The 20,381-nt window shown below is 38.0% G+C and overlaps 1 protein-coding gene and 1 pseudogene across 7 annotated transcripts in view; one reads left to right on the top strand and one right to left on the bottom strand.

The window, feature by feature from the left end:
• Positions 1-253: 253 nt before the first annotated feature.
• Positions 254-20,381, top strand: part of JAK1 (Janus kinase 1) — a 98,031-nt gene continuing 77,903 nt past the window's right edge. For 2 of the 7 annotated variants that reach the window (XM_006919281.3, XM_025051949.1), the window contains exons 1-2: positions 271-310; positions 14,472-14,513. The gene's annotated coding sequence lies outside the window, so the exon portion shown is untranslated. Of the gene's footprint in view, positions 336-14,471; positions 14,514-20,381 lie in introns of all 7 variants that reach the window. The other 5 variants (XM_006919283.3, XM_025051950.1, XM_006919282.3 and 2 more) reach the window with 3 other exon arrangements.
• LOC112485916 lies at positions 16,251-16,369 on the bottom strand (annotated as a pseudogene).

Genomic DNA, 20,381 nt, shown 5'->3' with positions numbered 1-20,381 from the left:
ACTTACAGGATTTTCATTTTTACTGAGACTTAAATATTTCCCTTTGAGAGTTTTAGCAGATAAGAGCATGAATTCCAGTCACAACCCTGTGACTTTGGGCAAGTTACCAAAAATGCCTTGCCATTTACTTATTTACGGAAATGGGGCTGGTTATACCTACGAGAGTTAATTTGAATATTAAATGAGATAACATATGCAGAAAACAACCTGTGATAGATGGTTCGTAAATGGTTTCCATTCTTTATCCTTCCAGGGAAGTAGGAGAAGATCCCCATGTAATCTAGTTCTCAGCTCTGATGCTTCTCACATTGTAAGTAGGTGGCAAATCTCCCTTGGTAAGAGCATTTTTAACTTTGCATTATTATTATGTTATTTGTATTGTTTCTGTTATTGATATTTTGTTTGGCATGGGTAATATATTTACATAGTTCAGAAAGCTAATGTAACAAGGTACAAATTGAGAAGACTTGCTCCCATCCTTGTCCCTGTCAACTTGCTAAGTAACCTCCTTTATTTTCTTCTGTCCAGATACAAGCAAACTTTTTCTGTTTTTGTACAAAAGATACCATACTTTATGTACATTTTGCTCTTTGCTTTCTTCATTTTACAGTATATCCTCTCTTTTCATATTAGGACATGGAGTATTTCCTTGTTCATGTGTGTGTGTGTGTATGTATGTGTGTGTGTGTGTATGTGTATGTATGTATTAGAGCTCCAGAGTGTTCCATTGTAAGAATGTACCATGGTTTACTTAACCAGTCCCCATATTCATGGACATTTGGTTTGTTTCCACATTTTTGCTACTGCAAATAGTGCTTCTTTGTATAATCTTGTATATACAAGGTTGGATAAATTTCCAGAAATGGGATTGTTGGGTTAAAAGATAAATGCATTTATAAATTTTATTAACATTATAAATTGCTCTCCATGAGGTTTGTACCATTTGCCTACATTGGCATATATTTATTTTTTTGTGTTGCAGACAGCTGTCACTCCCTCCCTCATACCTTCTTTTGAGCTGACATCTTGTTACATTGGAGGGAGCCGTACAAGTGAAGGAAATCCCTTCTCACATTTCCTCAGTGGTGCTGGGCTGTTTAGTATTTTCCAAGCCGAATTGCTAGGGCACAGGGTTGTGTAGTGTGAGACTAGGCATTTTGCCCGTCCTGATTCGCTGTTGTCCCTGTCTTGGGATCTGAAGATGGAATGGCTGGGTGTATTGTGCACCTGAGGCACCAAGTGGGTCTAGGAGGACAGTCTTGCTCTGTACATAAAATATTATTGACTGTTGTTTCTCTTCCTTGGAAATTATTTTTTAAAGAAGTTATGTTCACAGCTTTTTGTAAAAGTTATTCTTATTTGTTGAAGATTTAGAATCCAGAGAAAAGAATAAAAACCACTTGGAATCCCACAATCATTGTTAATATTTTGATGAATATCTTCTTAATCTTATGTGTGCATCCCCAGCATAAATGGTGATCATACATTGCATGATGTTGTATAACCTTTCTTTTATTTATTATTCTGTCTTCCAGTAATCATATACACATACGTTTATGTGTGTGCGTGTATGTATGTATGAATTCTGTTGGATTTCATCATGATTCTATGTTCCTAGATGAGAATTTAAGATTGCTTTGTTAGTCATTTTAAACAACCCTTTGATGAGGATCTTCGTAGCTAAGTCTTCTATATAATTGTTATTTCTCTAGAATGAATTCCTAGAAGTGGAACTGCTGGGTCAAAGGACATGTACAAATTACTCTTCGAAAATGACATGTCGTTTATATTTCTAGAGTACTTTCTTCATCACATTTAATCGATTTTTGGATATCATAATTTTTAAAACTTTGCCAATATGTTAGTAAAATATGCTAGTTCTATATTTTCCTCTATAGATATTTTATTATTATTTAAATTTTTTTTCATATTTGAGAACTCGTTTTCTTTGTAAATTGCCTTGTCAAGCCTTTGCCCATTTTATTATTGGTATGTTGGTATTTTTCTTTTTGATTTTTTAAAGCTGGATATGTTAAAGATATTAACTTTTTGTCATATATGGTACAAATATTTTTCTTCAGGTCACTCACTGATATATTCAGGGTCTTTTGATGTTGAAGTTTTAAATTTTAATGTACTCCAATCTATCAAACATTTCTTTATAATATTTCCTCTTTTGATGTCATGTTGGAGAGATCTTTTGACTTGCGTAATTGTATAAATATTTATTTACATTTAATATTTTGCATATTTGTTATTTTTAAATGATGGGGCATTTATTCTAGTATATGGTATAAGATGAATACTAACTTTCTGAATATTTTTTCTAACTGATTGTCCAATTGTTCCACCACAGAAGAATTATTCTTCCCACCGATTTGAAATCTGTGTCTTTAAAAATTGTTTTGTTTTCTTAAACACACTTGAAAATTTATACTAATACTTTATAGAAAGGGCATTAGAGCTCTGGACTGTGTTCAGGCTTTTGGTGCCAGACCGGTATTGAAGAGGTAGCTTAACCTCTCTTTGACTTGATTTCTTCTGTGAATTATGTCTGACCATTCAGTGGAGTTGTTAATGAGAATCTGACAAGATAAGTAATATAAATTATGAAGTTCTATATAGAGAGTAAGGGTTTGTAATGCTACTAATTAGGAGAGGTCCAGGTATTCCTGAAGCCCTATAACCACAGTTAAAACCAGGAACACAACATAATAAAATGTAACATTTTATTTCAGAGGAATTAGAAAAATCAACAAAATAGCTTCACTGGCTTTTGAGTAATTTCCCATTAGTCAAATATAAAATAGCCAGATTTTTATCTTGGTAGGGATTAGATACAGTATTTCTTAATTTTAAAAAATAGAAAAGCAAATATAATGCTTCACTTTTCACATATTCATCATTTGGTCATTTTCTTTTCTAAAAATTGAGACAGTTAATTTATTTTGAACAAGAAAGTGGTATAAGAAATTGAAAGTGTGCCCCATAGTAAGAGAGGTTCTTCCCGTTTCACTCCATACTCTGAGGTAAAATTTTGGCAAGAAAAATGTCTTCTATTTGGTTATGTTATCTACTATTACTCCTCAGGCAGGCATGGCATTGACTGATAGCTGGCTAATGTCTAAGAATCATGTTCAGATAGAGCATGCTAAATAGTTCCATTTTGGGATTAAATTTGAGATTAAACTTCATTTGGGTTAAAATCGAATCGAATGTGTATACTAACACAGGGCTACCAACCCACTATTCTTGATTTAATTAAAATGAATGTGATTTGTCCCCATTTTCTTAGTTCCTTCCAGCTAAAAATTAGTTTTCTTGTTCCTTTCACTAAAAAATATCCTGATAAAATAGGCTTGCAAAGGAAAGCTAACCTAGCTTTGAATCTACAATAAAAAAAACCTGAAGAGTAAAAGATTAATTTTCTGCTTAGTTATGTTTAGGATCTTTACAAGTAATATATTTATCTCTAGAGAGCACCACTCTGCTGCCTGTGCCAAAAATTTTATGTGCTGTTCTTGAGGTCAAAATGATTCATACTGGTTCTCTAGTAAACATCTGGAAGAAAAGAACATAGTTTTTTTCTTTTTTCAATTCAATATAAAGTGCTAATAAATTCCTGTAGAAGTGTTAGCATGTCTTCTTTCTCCATGAACATTTAGATCCACTTGTCCTCTTTATCTCATATCAAAATCACTTCCATTTTGATATATCAAATTTCATCATTCATGTTCATCATAAAACATCTTAATTTTTTTTTCTAATTTGGTAGTTTATCTTTGCATATAGTTATGTTCATCTAGGAGTAGTTTCTCTCTTTTTTGATTTTGTCTATCCTGGATCATTACCGTATTTGTCAGAAACTTGTTTCCAGTAAAAGACACCAAGCTGACATAGTTGCTCCAGACAGACCGGACTTTAGTTGGTAGAGCTTCCTCGGTCCATACCACACCTCCATCATCTTTCCTGCCTTGCCTGGAGAATTGCCTGCAAATCCCAGGTGGCACTGATGTGAAAACGTTGACGTCAGATACTTCATTTGGTCTTTAGATTTGACACTGCCGCTAAACTTACAGTCAGGTATCTGGAGTCTTGTTGGGAATCTGATAGTAACTGACTTTGAGACCATAGTTAAATCATCTCATGCCACTGAGCTTTGTTTTTTTCATCTTTAATCCTTTGTAGGAGTTTGAATGTAGTGTCACAGCTCTGAGGCCTTTACACTTTTCAGTCCCAGTTTCTCTGGTAGGAGAAGCAGAAGACTTTGGAAGGAGGCCTTTTTTTTTCGCATTCTAACTATGGAAAATTTGAAATAATTATCGACTTACTTAATTTTTTTGTCCCTAAAATACAAGACAAATGATCTTCTTTATTTTACCTTTTATTTCTGAGATCATTATCAGAGTAATAAGCTGATAAGCCTCAATGAAAGCCCCAAATGAAAGACTTCCAGTAATGTTGCATTCTATATTTTAAAATGTTTCCAGAATTCAGGAATGAATTTTTTTTCCCCAGATGTGGATGCAAGTTACAGTAAAGTGACTCTTTTGAACCCTTAGATATAAATCATTTTGGGATAACCAAGTTTTCTAGATGAGTGAGAGCTTATTTTTATAATCACCACATTTTAAAAACTTTGATGAAAAAGTTTGAAATATATTTACTATGTCTATACACTAAGTACAATTTATTTTTCTTTGTTAATCAGGTTCTATTATGAGCATACATTTTTATGCTAAGCACGGTGCCGTAGGGGCATAACATGGTTTGGAGTAGAAAGTCCCAGGTTTAAATTTGTTTTGCCACTTATTGACTCTGTTGCACTGGAACAACAAACTCCTTTCCTCATTTTTTAAGAAATTGAGCGTGAAAAACTTGGTATAAAATAGATCTTCCATAAATGGTAGCTCTTATGATTATTATGATAGGAATGTCCTGATGAGTTGTATATACACAACACACATGCAGTGTCTTTGTTTCATACTAGAGAGCTTTGGACTAGAATTCTTGTGCTTTCTATAGTTTTTCTATCAACTTGTCTCTTTTCACTTCTTGTAGTGACTTTTTAAAAAATTTTATTTTATTAGTTTCAAGTCTACAGTAATTGGTTAGACATTTATATAGTTTATAATACGATCCTCCTAATTTCTCTATCTCCCCTCTGGTTCGACATCTAGCTATTACATTAATGCTGACTGCATTCTCTATGCTGTGTTCTGCATCCCCTTGACCATCTATCAACTACTAATTTGTACTTCTTTAACCCTTCACCCCATTGTCCCAGCCTCCCAACCCCTCTCCCCTCTGGCCATCACCAAATTGTCCTCTATATTTGTTAGTCTGTTTTTGATTAGTTTGTTCTTCTTGTTCCTTAGATTCCACATATAAGTGAAATCATATGGTATTTATCTTTCTCTGACTTCATTCAGTATAATAACCTCTAGGTCCATCTATGTCATTGCAAATGGTAGGATTTCATTTTTTTGTAATGGCTGAGTAATATTCCATTGAAGTGATTTCTAGAAATGATAAGTGTGTATAGGGCCTCTTCCCATAGCATTTGTAGACTCGTTGGCATCTAGTCAGTCTTACTGCATACACAGCTCTAAGTAAAAAGGCCTGCTAATATGTAATGTTCATGAATATTTGTGAGAGATTCCTGTAGCACTTTTTTTGATGAATTCATGTTTTATATGTTCAAAAACGATGATGCTTAGTACCATTAAAATATAAGCGTATATTTGCATATTGGACTTTATTTAGACAGGAATAGTATTGAGTAACCCAGGAGGGAGACATGTAGTATGAGTTGTTCTCTTATTTCCTCTTCTTTTTTTGACTGTGTGCCACACTAGTGGTATAATACATCTGAGTTTGAGTGAAGATTGAAACCATGTGATTTTCCGTGAGTTGTTTTAAGCCTTGTATGAGATTATATCCATGACCTTGACCTCATTACACATCTGTGGTGTGCCTAACCCTTGTGCTTTGGATGGTAACATCCCCATGAAAGATGAGGAAATCCAAAATTTGGAGAAATTAAGTATTTTATTCATTTTATAGACGAGTAACTCTTGCCTGACTTCAAAGCTCATGCTTTGTGTTAGCAACAAACTAGTGATTCCATACTTCTGCAAACTGTGAAGCTCTTGTGAACTGGGGTGGATGTATTAGAGTTGAGATGGGGTAAACGTTTGTACTTCTCTTGTTTAATGAACAGTAAGCTGCCACCTGCTATTCCCAACTGCATGGTCACTCTTAGAGTGTTGTTGCGCTCATCTGTATATATTCATGCAAAGACCTACTGCTCACAGAATCATCTGGCATCCAGCTGCCTCTAGAAAAGAGGGTTGGTGGCAGCTAAAACAGTGTGCCACGGGGCAAGGATATATTTAGGGCAAAATATGTTCGTTTTTCAAATAATACTCTATACACATATGAGCCAGTGGAGTCCCTATGAAAAGAATACTAGATGAATCTTCAGTTTAATTAAATTAATTTTTAAAATTATTACATGTTAAGTTAATTATAACATCAAATAAGAAAGCCCGGGGAGAACAAATGCCCTGGTTCTGTTCCAGGGCACTAGGAAGCATGTCCTGAGATAGTATGGTGCTGCCATCTACCTCTGCCCCATCACATCCTTGTGTAGACATAAAATATTAAGAAAAGGGACTTTGTGAGGAAGCATTCGTTTTTTCCATTTCATTTGCAGTGAACTCTTAATTTTAGCTGAGGAAAATAAAAAGTATATGGTTTGGTGTTGATAAGAGTTTCTTACTAGTTTCATTTAGAACTAATATGGTTTTGGGTTTTATAAATGATTCTGGTGTTAAAGGAAGTAGAGATGATGAATAGTTCTGGTGCTGAGGGAAGTGAAGCAATAAAATCTAGCTGAAATATGGCCATTAAGCCCCAACTAATCAGACCATCTATGTGCCTTCATATAAGGCTGATCGAGGATCTAGGTCTAGGCCTTTACTTAGTACATGTGATACCATAGAATCAGGGGTTCAGACAAGTACAAGTGCTTCTGGATATATATTTTTTTCTGACTAGCTTAGTTTATAGGCCAGAGAACAATTCTGCTGCTGTTCTATTATTACTGGGCCAATAGATGAAAATACCTTTTTTGTTATTAATTGGGGGGAAAAAAAAGACATAAAATCACACAGTGCCTCTAAAAATTTTGATTTAAGTTGCTTTTTACTAAAGAGCCATTTCTTGTGCCTTTGTATACGATTGAACTCAATTTTTTTTTTATTTTGAAATAATTTTAGGTTGGCAGGAAGTTTTAAAGATAGTATGGAGAGGGCCTGTGTTGTTTAATTGAACTTTAACACAAGTGAAATGCTTTTCTCTCGAATTTTAAAAGGTTTTAGACTTATGGAAAAGCTTTCTAAGATAAAAGATGCTCAATATTGGGTCTCTGAAACCTCTTTTGAATGACTCCAGATACAACTGGTGGAATAATGATTGAAATCAGATAGTGCTGGTCTGGACTAGGTCTGTGACTGTGTCGTAAACATGAACTAGTGTCCCTGGAAGCCAGAAGCACCATTAGGAGAAGAATGCCATGGGGTTCTCTGGTTGCTACAGCTTGGGCCTCTTGAGCCTTTGAGCTTGGGGTTTTGCAGATGGTCCTAGTAGCCCTGAAGCTACAGTTGTCAAAGTAGCAGTGCTAGTGGCTGGGAGCCAGCTTGGCGGTCAGTCAGCTCCCCAGATAACTAAGGTTGCTCAACCTTCACAAGGTTCCGCAGACCAAACGGAGTGGGAGGGTCAGCCCCATGCAGATGTTTGATCCTTTTTTTTTAAACAGTCATTTGAAGGATTTTCTAATAAAAGGCCTGAGATTCTTTAGGCGCATAGGATGAATTGCACTGCTGTGTTCTTATTCCTATTTGTTATAATCATATGAAATTGCCATTTTTGTAGGTACAAAATGTTTCATATGGTTCAACCTAATGTTTTTTGCTGTCATATTAAAAATTCTTATGAATGTGGAATAGTATATTTTTAAGGGAACATTGGCTCTACCTCTTCATTTATTGAGGAAATATAGTACTTACTGTTTTAAGTAGATTAATCAACCTAATCCTCTCAACAATCATGAGGTAGTTTCTAGAATTTTTTTCTTTTAAAATCACAGTTATTGAATGGGGAAGCTGGGTTCACACCCAGGCAACCTAGTCACGAAGTTGTGCTGCTTCTCAGCACTTCCATTTGGCCGCACCTCTCCAGTCCTACTTGTGCAAGTCCTGGGTGTCTGGGAAGCTGACGGGCAAGTGACATAGGTGCCTCTTTGACTTCATGGGAAAAAACTTCTGTCTTTTTTCTAAAAATAAATTTTTCTACAGAACAGGAGTCTGAGAGACTTAACAAGGACACTCTTACACGTTTTAGAGGGTCAGGGCAGAAACTTTTTGGCCCTATTAACGATGGTTATTGCTTCAGAAGAGGAGGGTGAATGTTCATTTGGTAGAATCCATTCCAACCTTGAAATCCTGTAGTTCTCTAGTAAACCCCTGCCTTTCCTTTGAGTTGCTTAACCTCTTGGATCTTGAGCATGTAAGGAAAGGAAGTGACTCAGCCCACGAAGGAGTTTTATTTAGAAATTGCTCATTGTCCTCTTGCCTGCCGACTACCATATTGATATTGGTGGAGTAAGTCTGGGGCCTAGGAGACTAGGCCCCACGGGAAGCAGAGTGGGGAGTTTCCTTGGGCCATCTATTTCTGGGGGCAGCTGTCCTAGGTATTGAGATACACACAGCTCTGTTCTAGGATGGTCCTCCTGGATTCTGTCAAGTCACACTCACGCCTTTCCTGATTTATTTGTACATTAGCTATGGCTCTGACATTCATTGGACAAAATAGTAAAGGCTCAAAGAGTGGCTTTCCAGGGACTTTCCCTCTTCTCAGCATCAGAGATGAGCTATGGTGGTTGCAGGCGATTCTGTCATCAGCATCTCAGGTATTCTGTCACAGCAGGAAAGGCTGGAAAAACAGACAGTGACTGCCAGAGAACCCAGATGACTTCCTGTTCAGACTGAGCTGGAGCAAAGGACAGGTTGTTGGAGACTTGTTTTAAAATGAATTATAAACAGTCTTCCTGGTTTCATCTTCCGATAGGTAGAGGAAGGAAAGGTCAGAAGTTGATTTGTAAATATTTTTCAACACCCTCCAAAGTCTGGTGCTTTTGTTTGGTCACAGTGGATGTGAGATTGAAAACAAGTTTTAATTCGTTTGGTGGTGTCATGCCCAAAGATGTCAGCTGAATCTGCATTTCCATTCCCATTTCTAGAGGGCAATCAAGGGAGAAGCTCCCTCAATCCTGTTTTAGGGGGAGCAAGGAGGTGAGTGATGCATGTCCCCATGGCTAGGATTGGATTGGTCTTCAAATAAGCTGGTTTCTTAAGTTGATCACGAATCTTCCTGCAGACTGCTATGGCCTTGGGAACTCTGGATGGTCCTACTGGTGGACATTCATTCATCCATTGAGTACCTGCTATCTTCGAATCACTGACTGTGAGAAATAAGAATGAATAAAACACAGTCTTAGCTCCCAGTGTAGCCTGGTGGGTGATATTTACAACACTATGCAACCTAAGGTTGTAGTGTACAGGTTTAACAAAGTACTGTGGAGGCATGGAGAAGAGAATGATTACATTTGTTTGGGGAAGTCAGGAAGACTACAGGGAAGATAAGGCACTTGAGCTGGACTTCTAGAGAATTCGAAACAGAATTCTTCAGGTCCAATAGATGGGAAAGTCTCAGGACAGAGCCATGGGAACAGTCAGGGTCAATGGTTCACTCATGGGGGTTCAAGACTTGAGGTCCCTACCCATCTCATTTTGTAATGAATGCCAAGCCCTCCCTCTATTGTTTAACTTATTCTATAAATTCATCATAATGAGTCACTGCAACTTTTGTTTGTAGTGATGCCAGCTACTGCTGGTGAGAAAACAGCTCAGCTCTTTACTGCCTGGTTCTCCTGGTTATGGCTGCCCCCAACCCTTCACTCTCCCCTTTTTAAGAACAGCCTCATATATTGTGTCTTTGCGTCATTTATTAAGTTTCTCAGGACCAGACTGGAGGATGTTTGGGTGATGGTTTTGGGATTCCACTGAAACCCTTCCTCACTGCTCTCAGGTGGTGACCAGAAAAAGAGGCTGCTTTTGGTCCTTTCCCATTTTTCCATGTGTTTTCTGGCTTCCTAAGATACCTCTGCCCTTCCTGGGTTTTGGTCAGCATTTATCTTTCCTCCTGCTCAGGAGTCCTAATAGTGTCTGGGTCACTTTCTTCTCCCTCCCCAGCTCCAGAGGTGGATCTGAGTAAGGCCCTTGGCTGTGTGCTTTGTTAGTGTGTTTATATTACCTAAGAGTGTCCGTACTTATACCATAATTGTACACTCTGAATTGTCTGAAAATCCTAAAGACCAAGGCAGGTTAGAATGATTCAAAGTTAGTCACTTCGGTGTAAAACAGAGTGAGTCTAACGGCAAACCAAAGATTCTTTGAAAGCAAAAGCTTTCTTTAGACTGGCATGCTTGATGAAGCAAATAGATTGTTTTTGTGGTGCCAAAAATATATCATTCTCTTTTTATACTCTCCATCCTGCCATGTTGTCAAAGACACAAGGATCCTTTGAGGTGAATTCTAGCAGCATAGTTTTGTGGAGAAAGTCAGTGTGATAAAGCAGCATGAGAAGGAAGGGCATCCAGTCTGTCCTTTGAATTTCTGTTGAAGGGCGAGCTCCAGTCAGCATGTTGCCTGCATGGATAATGAGGGGAGGTGAGTAATGTCCTGGGACATTGCGAAGACATGTGAAAGGCCTTTTGGAATCCTGCTTTTAAGCAGTGTTGTGCAAGTCCCTCAGAAGTTTATTCACTTCTCCTGGAAACAAGTACAAGAGAGGGGTACATCACTCTTATGCAGAGATTACTCAGGGGCTGAAAAATGCTGCACTTGTAAATAGTTTTGCTGAACTGGAGATTGGTTATATATAATGTCTGGATGGTGGCCATGGTTATTAAAAGTAGCTTTCCGAGACCAGGAATCTAGGAATTTAGAAGTTCAAAGCAGAGAGGTGGGAGAACATAGTCTCTTTCTTACCAGGCAAGGGAAGTGTTTTACTAGCTCTGGAACTTTCAGTTAAACTGAACTTCTTTGCACCTGGGCTTACTCATCTATAAAAATGGGGATAATAGTACTACCTCCTTTATAGGGTGGTTCAGAATTAAATAAGTTAATATAGGTAAAAGGCTCGGCATGTTACCTAATTCATATATCCTACACTGATGTAGTGTTTACTTTTTTCCTTTTTATCATTCTTTCTTATTTGAGATTTCCCTGAGGTTCTGTACTCATTTAAAAAAACCCAACTCTTTCTGTAGCTTTAGGATCCATCAGCAGTGGCTTGAGAATTCTTACTGAGAAGAAGAATCTTTGGCTTGTGGTAGTTTTCTTAATTCCCTTCCCTTGCTTAATTCCCCACCCTTGGGGTGGTGTAGAGGAGAGCACAATGCAGAGACAAAAGTCAGTAGGAAACAGAGATGTGTAGTCAACAGGCAGAGACACTAGCTGGAGCTACTTACTGCCTGGCACAGAGTCAGGCCCTTGGGGTTATTTGATGATGGGATCAATGATTATTCCATTTTGCCAATTAGAAAAATGCCATAGCATTAGTATTAGGAGAAGCTGAACAAAGGTGTATGAGAACCCTCTGTAATGTCTTGGCAGGTCTGTAAATCTAAAATTCATTCAAAATAAAAAACTTTTTAAAAATTGGGGGGAAACAGAATTGTTTAATGGTTATAGAGTTTGTCATGCAAGATGAAAATAACAATATGCATATAGTTAATACTGTAAATTACACTGAAAAATTATGAAGAGTAGTTTTGTTGTTCGTTTTACCACAATAAAGAAAAAGAATAAAAAAGGCAAAAAAAGAAAAAGTTAAACGAAATTCCTAGCAACAAAGCTGGCATTTAGCACCATGCTTGGCACATAGTGGATACTTAGTAAATGCTGGATACAAGAAGGAGTGAGTGAGTCAGGTTTGGGCCTGACGCTGACTCTTACTAGATAGGTGACCTTTGGCTAAATTATTTATTTTATGAATCTGCTTTGCTATTTATAAAGTGCAATAATATCTACTGCATAGAGTGTGAGCATTGAGATTAAAGAACCTTACCAGAGGATCCAGTATATAGTAAGTGCTCCAAAATGTAGCTATCATTATTACTATATTAATTACATAATACATATAATTATGTATAAGTGCAAGAGAGATGGTAATGTGTGTTCACTCTTTTTATTTTAATGCAACCTGTTGTGAATTAATTTGTTATTGCATAACTGACTATTCCCCTGTGATGAGAGTATGAGCCCAGCAGATATGCCTGAGATTTGCCTGGCAATTAATTGAGCATGCTGCAAGTGTGCTTTAGTCGTATACTTACTGGAGCAATTTTCAGGGAGCTTGAATTTAAAAAATAAGAGTTCTAGCTTCTTTCAGAATCAATGACATGTTTACAAGATGTTCAAGTATAAGTTTAGATTTAATGAGAGAAGCTTTATTCTGAGGTCTGCAGAAAGAAAACGTGAGCACATTGGTGATCTTCAGTGGGTTAAAATTTGCTATAAAATTGAATTTATGGGAGTTTATTATAATTTCAAAAATTGTCAAAATATATCTTAAAAGTGGAATTTGAATGAAGTCTTCCTCAGAATTTTATAGCATTTAGAACTTTTTGGATACATAGAACATGGCCTGAAAATTACATAATTTATTTAATATGTTACATATTATAGCCTCACTCACTTTATAAATGATGAAATTGAGGCCTAGAGGAGGAAGTGACTTTCCAAAGGTCACTCTGGAAGTTATTGGGTCTCTTTATGCTTTTCTATGCTGTTTTTCTCTGTTGAGCAATTAGGACTTCCTGAGGGGTCAGGAAGCTGGGAGACTGAAGTGGCTACCTCCCCTTACTACTGTGTGTGTGTATGTGTAGGCACATGAGTGCACTCTTATGTACCCACTCACACACTAGGCACCGTGAGAGCTAGCTTCAGGTAAGAGGGTGAAGTGTAAGTAGTTTGTAGTCCCCAGACTGAGCCTGCCCTTTCTGGCAGTACTTCTTATTCTGAATCTTTCTCACCACCTTTTGCTGCATGAAAGCAATCTTCTCAGGCCTCAACTTTCAGGCTTCTCTGCTCTAACAAGTAATAGTTGCTAATCTGATAAATTAGTCTGAGTTAAAAGGTGGGAGTGAACTGACTGGCTGCCCCTCCCTGTTTTTGTATTATCATAAGCATCTCATTGAATAGAATGCTTTCACCCGAGTGGCTGTTTCAGGGGCACTGGGAGAGTAGGAGGGTGTTCTTAATACTCAGTGTCTTTTATGCCCTTAAAATCATGTGGTATAGAGACCCAGCCTTAAGAAATAACACTGACCCTCCTCAGGGCTACTGCTGACCTATATGTTGCCTTTATGAGTCTTAGAAAACAGTGCCTTGTCTGGGTGGGGCAGCTCTGTACCAGGGAGCATGGCCTGGCTAGTAGAAGGCAGGCAGGATTTCAGCCATCACTCCATCTCGGCTGGGCACTCTTGGCAGTGTACAAACTGCCCAGCCATTCATTGTAGTCCTGACCTTGCCTGTTATCTTCCAGCTAAATACAATGATTTTACTGTTTTGCATTGTAAAGAGAACATATAAATTTGCTCAGTGGGGGTGTTTAATAGATGTTTTGGTTGACTGAAAATTCAGAGTTGACCAAATACAGAAAATGACACTTCGTAGGGTGACATCTGTCCTCATACCAACAGTGACCATCCGTGCATTAACTTAAGGATTCTATTTATTAATTCAGTAGATACTTCTTGAGAACTGACTGTGTAGAAGTGGCAGGGCACCAACAAATATTTAGCATTGATTATATAACCAGGCTCCTGGCTGGATAAAGAAGCTACAAAGTTGAGAAAGATGGACATGGTTCTTTCCCTCATCTCTGGCGAGGGAGAAAGACTCCAAACAAATACACCAATCAGTAATAGAATTTTAGATTGTGGTAAGTGCTGTAAGAAAAATAAATAAGGGTGTAGTAGGGTGCAAATAGTTGGGGGATGGGGATGGATCTTGTTGAATAGGGTTGTCAGGGAACATCCCTCTGAAACAAGCACATAATCAGACCCAAAGAGTGGTCAGGAGCTGTGTGCAAAGAGCAATCAAGGCAGCGTGGACAAATGCGGGAAATAGTTTTGTATGTTTGAAGACCTTAGAGTATGGACATGGAGCATAATGTGAGTTAAAGTTAGAGGCAGCAGATAACAACAGTAGCAAACATATATAGTCCATATTTTGTGCTAGGCACTGTGCTGAGTGAGTGCCTTCTTGTATATTAACTCTTTTAATGTTGATAATCCTACGAATATCAATTATTATCCTTTTCTTTTTTCTTTTTTACAGATGAAGAAACTGAGGCACAGAGGGCTAAACAGCTGGTAAATGGTAGGTAGAACAGGAATTTAAACACAGTCTGATTCCAGACTGCTCGTATCCCCTATGATATAGTGCCAGTGGAGGCTGGATCATTCCAGACCTCAGTTTCTTCATCAGTAAAGTAAAACTAATATGTGGATTCAACAAGATAATGTATATAGAGTGACTGGTATATCAGTAGGCATTCATTAAGTGGACCTTATATTTAGTGGTGGTGGTGGTAGTGATAGTGTGGGAGTATGTAGGAGTAAATAAATAAGGAACTAAAACTCTAGGAAGGGAGTATCCTAATTAATGTGATGTAAGGAGGAATGGAGTAAGAGCTCTGAGAAAACTTCTATGAAGGCTCTGAAGTGGGGTCAGTCCCGTCCAACTGGAGAGTGAGGAAAAGCTTGGCAGGGTAAGGAACTGTAGACCTTGAAAGATAGGCAGAACTCACATATGCAGAGGAATAGGAGAGGCATTTCCTACAAGCCATTGGATGAGCAGAGATCTCGAATTTGCTCAGAGGCTGAAAAGTAGGCTGTAGGGGCAACAGCACTGTCCATTCCTAGGAGAGAAGCAGGAACTAGGCATAAGCAGAGTGATGATAGGTTGGAACTAGCATTCAGCAGGGCTTGATGCCATCCTGAAGCTTTGGGTCTTTATGCATCAGGGAAAATGATATCCTGGTGTCTAAAGCTTGGTTTAAAGATCTAATTTGGGACTCCTCCCAAGCCTCAGATTGGCCTTTGGCTGAGTCAGGGAGAGGCATTTTTTTATTTTGGCTTTTATGTGACATGCTGTCTGGCTGTCCACCTGGAGATGCCTACCCACCACCTAGATCCATGCAGAGAAGCGCCACTCTAGTAGGAAACTTTATTACCCCACTCTTCCAGACAGGTTGTTTTACAGGTAGTTACAGACAGCTAGAACAGGCTTTGGAGCTAGGTAGATCTGAACTATTTGGGCTGGAATTTGAGCTCTGATACCAGCTTTTGACCTTGGGCCTTGTGTTTGGGCCTTGTGTCGCTTCCTATGAAGTAGAGATTTTTACCATCTCATTATTGCGTAAGGGTCAGATAAGCATTTAGCACTATCTCCTGAAGCACATAGTAGGTGCTCAGATGATAGTAGTGGAAGTTACTAGATTGCATAGGTGCGGAAGGCTCCAAATACCCACAAGAAGTCCGTTCGAGCCTACTGATTTTATTCTCCCATATATCTGAGATTAGAAAGCCTAAACAGTTGGCAGGATTCATAGGATCCATGTTGAGATGGATTTTAAAGCCATTCCCAGGTGCAGTAGGGCATCATACCATGATGTGTATTTGCTGTCCTACTCTTAGGCTGTCATTGTGGGGCAGAAACAATAACATCCTTTAAAGTGTTTCTGATTGTTAGTGAAATTTCAGCAGTTTTACGTTCATTCCAGTAGATGCCATCTTCCTATTGACTGAAAATATTGACTCTGTTTTTCTGCTACCTAAGAATAAATGGAGGAGGAATTTTAGAACTATCCCCCAATCCCTCAGACTTATTGAGCACCTTTGTAGGAGCCATAGTTCTAAGGTCAACAGATGAAACACAAACACAATAAGACTCCTCCTGATCTTAGTGCAGCACCTATCTATCAGCTGCCTCAGTGATTTTCTGTGGGGTTTTGTGTCCTATAATAAGCACTGGGATAGTCCTGTGCAAAGAACTTTCCAGTAATTTACATGACTTTCAAATGTCTCTCCAGACATTCTTTTTTTTTTTTTTTAACACCTATAGCACCTGATATTCCTAGGTGGTCTCCCATCCAAGTATTAACCAGGCTTGACCCTGCTTAGCTTCTGAGATCAGACGAGATCTGGCGTGTTCAGGATGGCATGGCCATAGACTCTCGAGACATTCTTCTAGGGGAAAAAACCTGTTTATAATTTTATGAGTCTAGAACCAAATTCTATAGTACTTTTTGCATCATTTTGATATACCCCAAATTTTCTAGGAATGCAACTACTATGTAATATATATACCATATATTGTTGATATACTATACTATATAAATAGTAAAATATTACTTCATTTTGTTTGGAACTTTACCAAAAGCTGTTCACCGTTTTTATGAATTGTGTTACCAATTCATAAAAATGTGCTTCTATTAGTCTTGCCAAGAAGAATACACCAGTATCTGTCTGCATTTGTAATTATTACCCTCATGGTTATTCTATTATGTCTTCATTATGTCTTCTAGTGTACTCATGACAGAGCAATTACATGTTGAAATACAGAGTCTTATAAATTTCTTTAAGTTCTCCTTTACAGTTTGGACATTATTTTGATTATTTTGAAATTTTGCATGTAAAGCTTATATTTTTGATTTTCATTTCATGGTAGTAAAGGGAGCAGCACAAAATATATATGTAAAAAAAAGGGAGGAGAATGTTTAGAATCATTGGTCTAGTGCACTGGTTTCATATCAATTAGACCAAAGTGTAGAGAAGTTTACAGAGAGAGTTAAAACTACATTTTAAGTCTTGATATGTATAGTTTTAATTCCAAACTCATTTGAAAGAGTTGTTTATAGCTAATGGTTTTGAAGGTCTAGAAAATGGGTGTGTCTGAATGGATGTAAAGTGGTTACAGTGGTTTAGTCCACAACACCCTGTGCCTGAGAATCTTAGCCTGAGGGACTCTAATTCTTATCACAGTCACCACAGCCAACCAATGGGAGTGTCCCCATGTGATCTGAACCACAGCAGTTTTAGAGAGTGTTAGATGTTTGTTTAAAATGTTTAAATTATCTGTCAGTGTTCAAGAGTGATTTTTGCATTTTCAAGCTTCCACAATTCTAATTAAATGGCATTGCGTAATCACTTGTGGTCTCAGTGTAGTTTATAATCAGCTAGAATAATGAATGGGTGTTGAGACTGGAAGTTAAAGAAACAGAGAACTCTTCCCCTGAAGGTCTTAAATGGGTAGGTGTTAGGACCAGCCAAGTAGTGATCCTGGAAATGTAATAAAATATTTAATAAAGTGCTAATTATGTGTCAGTCGTTGTAGGCTGCAGTTGATGGAGATAGGTGGTAGAAGGGTTTGTGTTGGGGTGGACCTTGAAGAGAGGAGAATAGAATATAACAAAGCTCTAATTGTTTCCTACCCTGGATTTTCATGCTGTTTTTACCCAACCGGTCACACTGGCTTGTATTCTGAATTTATATTCATAGTCGTTAATAGATATCTTTTCTTTAGTACCTAATGTGTGATTTCCTCTGTGCTTGGTTCTTGGCAACAGTTAGATGAGAGGGAATTGTTATTACAGATGCAGAAATTTGATCTCAGAAACTCAAGTGCCCACGGCCACATAAGTGTCAGGGCCATGATTTAAACTAAGGTTTGAGTGATGCCCTAACCACTCCTTAAGGCCTTTTCATGTCTTTGTTCTGTAGATGGTTATTATGATTAGCTTGTTTACTCACCATTTTCTACCCAGTTTATAAGGCAGATCTTATTTGGCCCAAGACATGGAGATTTGTTTTAAGTTTTTGGCATGTAACCTGTGATTGTATTTAAATGAATTATGGTTAGAAAGTTCTTGCCCCCTTAGTAATTGAGCAGCTTAAAGCATTTGACAAGCACGGTTAACCAAAAACCTAAATCATACTAAATGTTTGAAATGGTGAAGAGTAGGGGAGATTTTTATATTGTTACTAGCCTGCTTTAAAAAAATGTGTTTGTAAACTGAGAAGCCTAGGTGGATGGTGTTTATACTACTGATGTTAGACTGGCTTTGGAAATCCATTGTGACTTCTCATAAAATTGGTTGAATAAACTGATGGAATTTCAGCCCTTGTTGTGTAATTAAAAGTAAAGATAGAGTGAATTTCCATGCCCCCAAATATCATCAGGTAAGTTGTAGCTGCCAATGAAACTGTCAGGTCAATGAAAAAATCTTGTTTTTCAACAGGGATGGTCTCTCTGGCTACCTGTTCTCAAGTGACTAACTAGGGAGAACATTTAATAGTGTTTTGTTTTTTTTTTTTCTTTTTTAAATTTATTGTTCTTTGTAAAAACAAGTAAGGAACCTAACAACAGTCTTGGCTGCTTAGGGAATTTTTGTCACTGGAAGGATGACTGAAAGCTCTGTTTCTCAGGATTACCAAATGTCTAAATTTCTATGTGCGGAGAGGATTCAAGGCCACATGCTGTTCCACATTGCCTGTGCAACATTGTGATCTGAAGCGGTTACTTAATCTCTCTTTGCCGCCCTTGCATGCTATAACTAGCAATTTCTGTTCTGAGGCCAGATTTCAAAAATTGTCTCCTTAGAGTTGGGAATGGAAGAAGGGGCACATCTGTAGTCAAGCCCAAATGGGTCTCCTTTCCTATCCTAGCTGGCCCCTCTCCCATCCCTGGGATTTCTGTCCTGGCCTCCCCTTCTAGGCTTCTGAGGTTCTCCTAACCCACTTTGTGAGGGACAAGAAAGACAGGTAGGTGAAGGGAGCAAATGGGATTGGATTTAGCCATAGAACTGTCACTGGGCCTGGTTCTAATTTTGGCTCCATCACTTCTTTGTTCTCTTTGCAAATAGGATTCACTCATTGGTGATTTGAGGCATAGGTTGTGAGGGGTGGTAGCTGTTCTACATCCTGGCTTTCTTTAGCTGACACTTTCTTAGAGGTGATAACTCCCAGCAACTCAAGGTCCAGGTGATAAATAAGAAAGGGAGCAGGAAGTTTAAGAATCAGTTTTCTGGTCTACAGTGTTTACAAAAGATTGAACAGTTCCCTTAAGTAAGTTTACAAAAGATTGAAATTCTTGTAAAATCACAAGAGTTTCCTACAGATTTCATTTTGATCACTTAATTTTTTTATCCTGGATCACAAAGCAGTTTGGTGACAAGAGCCCAGGTTTTGGTTGGGGATGATCTAGATGCAGCTGCACCACTTGCTAGTTGGATACCCTTGGGCAAGTTACTTAAATTTTCTGAACCCCTTGTTTTTTCATCGGTAAAATGGGTACAATAACATGTGCCCTAAGCACTCTAGTGGGTGAGTTGGAATCAGCTAAGTTAATGGATATGAAAATGCTTTGGAAACTTCAAAGGGCTATTTATATAAGCCTGAAGGATAGTTGTTGGTATGGTTTCGAGTATCAAAAGTCTAGGTGGCTGTACATGGAGAGGTAAGGGGAGTCATATTTTGGGCAATTGATTGGAGGTCCTGTATTCCAAAGCCCAAAAATCCTCACTTGGCTTTTTTTCTAATGTAGCATTCCTGTGCTGGTTTTTGGAGTATGGCCAGAAACACATGCTACACTTATTAAAGGGCTTTGGCACTCTGTAAAGTGGGATTACTGGCACTGGAAGATAAAATGATAAAGGAACGTCTCATTATATTCAGATGTATGAGTCATGCACATTTATGAGTTACTTTAAAAAATGGAATCATAATAGAAATGGGCATGCGTTCAACTTATTTATCTTGTTTTTTGCAGTTTTTAGGTTAAAAGTCACTGCATTTAACTGTCTTAAAACATAGCATTTATAAAAAGCTTTTAAAACTTAGACTCTGTATAAAATCACCTGAATTTGAAATTCTGTCTTTTAATTTCCCTATCAGCAGGATATTAGAGACAGTTTTGCATTGGACATGTCTCTATATACTGCTCTCTTACTCAGTGAATCAGAAAACAAGAACATCTAAGACCTACAACCCTGATGGCCTTCAAGGAGCTTCATGGTCGTTTATTCTGCCTACTTGCTTTACTATGGGGAAACCTGAGGCCCAGAGGGATTATCTGATTTGTCTAAGGCCCAGAGCTAGATTATGACAGGCGGGATTAGAGCTCAGTCCACATCACATTGTCAACAGGGAGATAGGCTCCACCAAGATTTAGTCACTGTGTTGGATG

The sequence above is a fragment of the Pteropus alecto genome, unplaced genomic scaffold (genome assembly GCF_000325575.1).
Source record: "Pteropus alecto unplaced genomic scaffold, ASM32557v1 scaffold25, whole genome shotgun sequence".
NCBI classification, from domain to species: Eukaryota; Metazoa; Chordata; class Mammalia; order Chiroptera; family Pteropodidae; genus Pteropus; species Pteropus alecto.
This window is presented reverse-complemented; position numbering and strand designations above follow the sequence as displayed.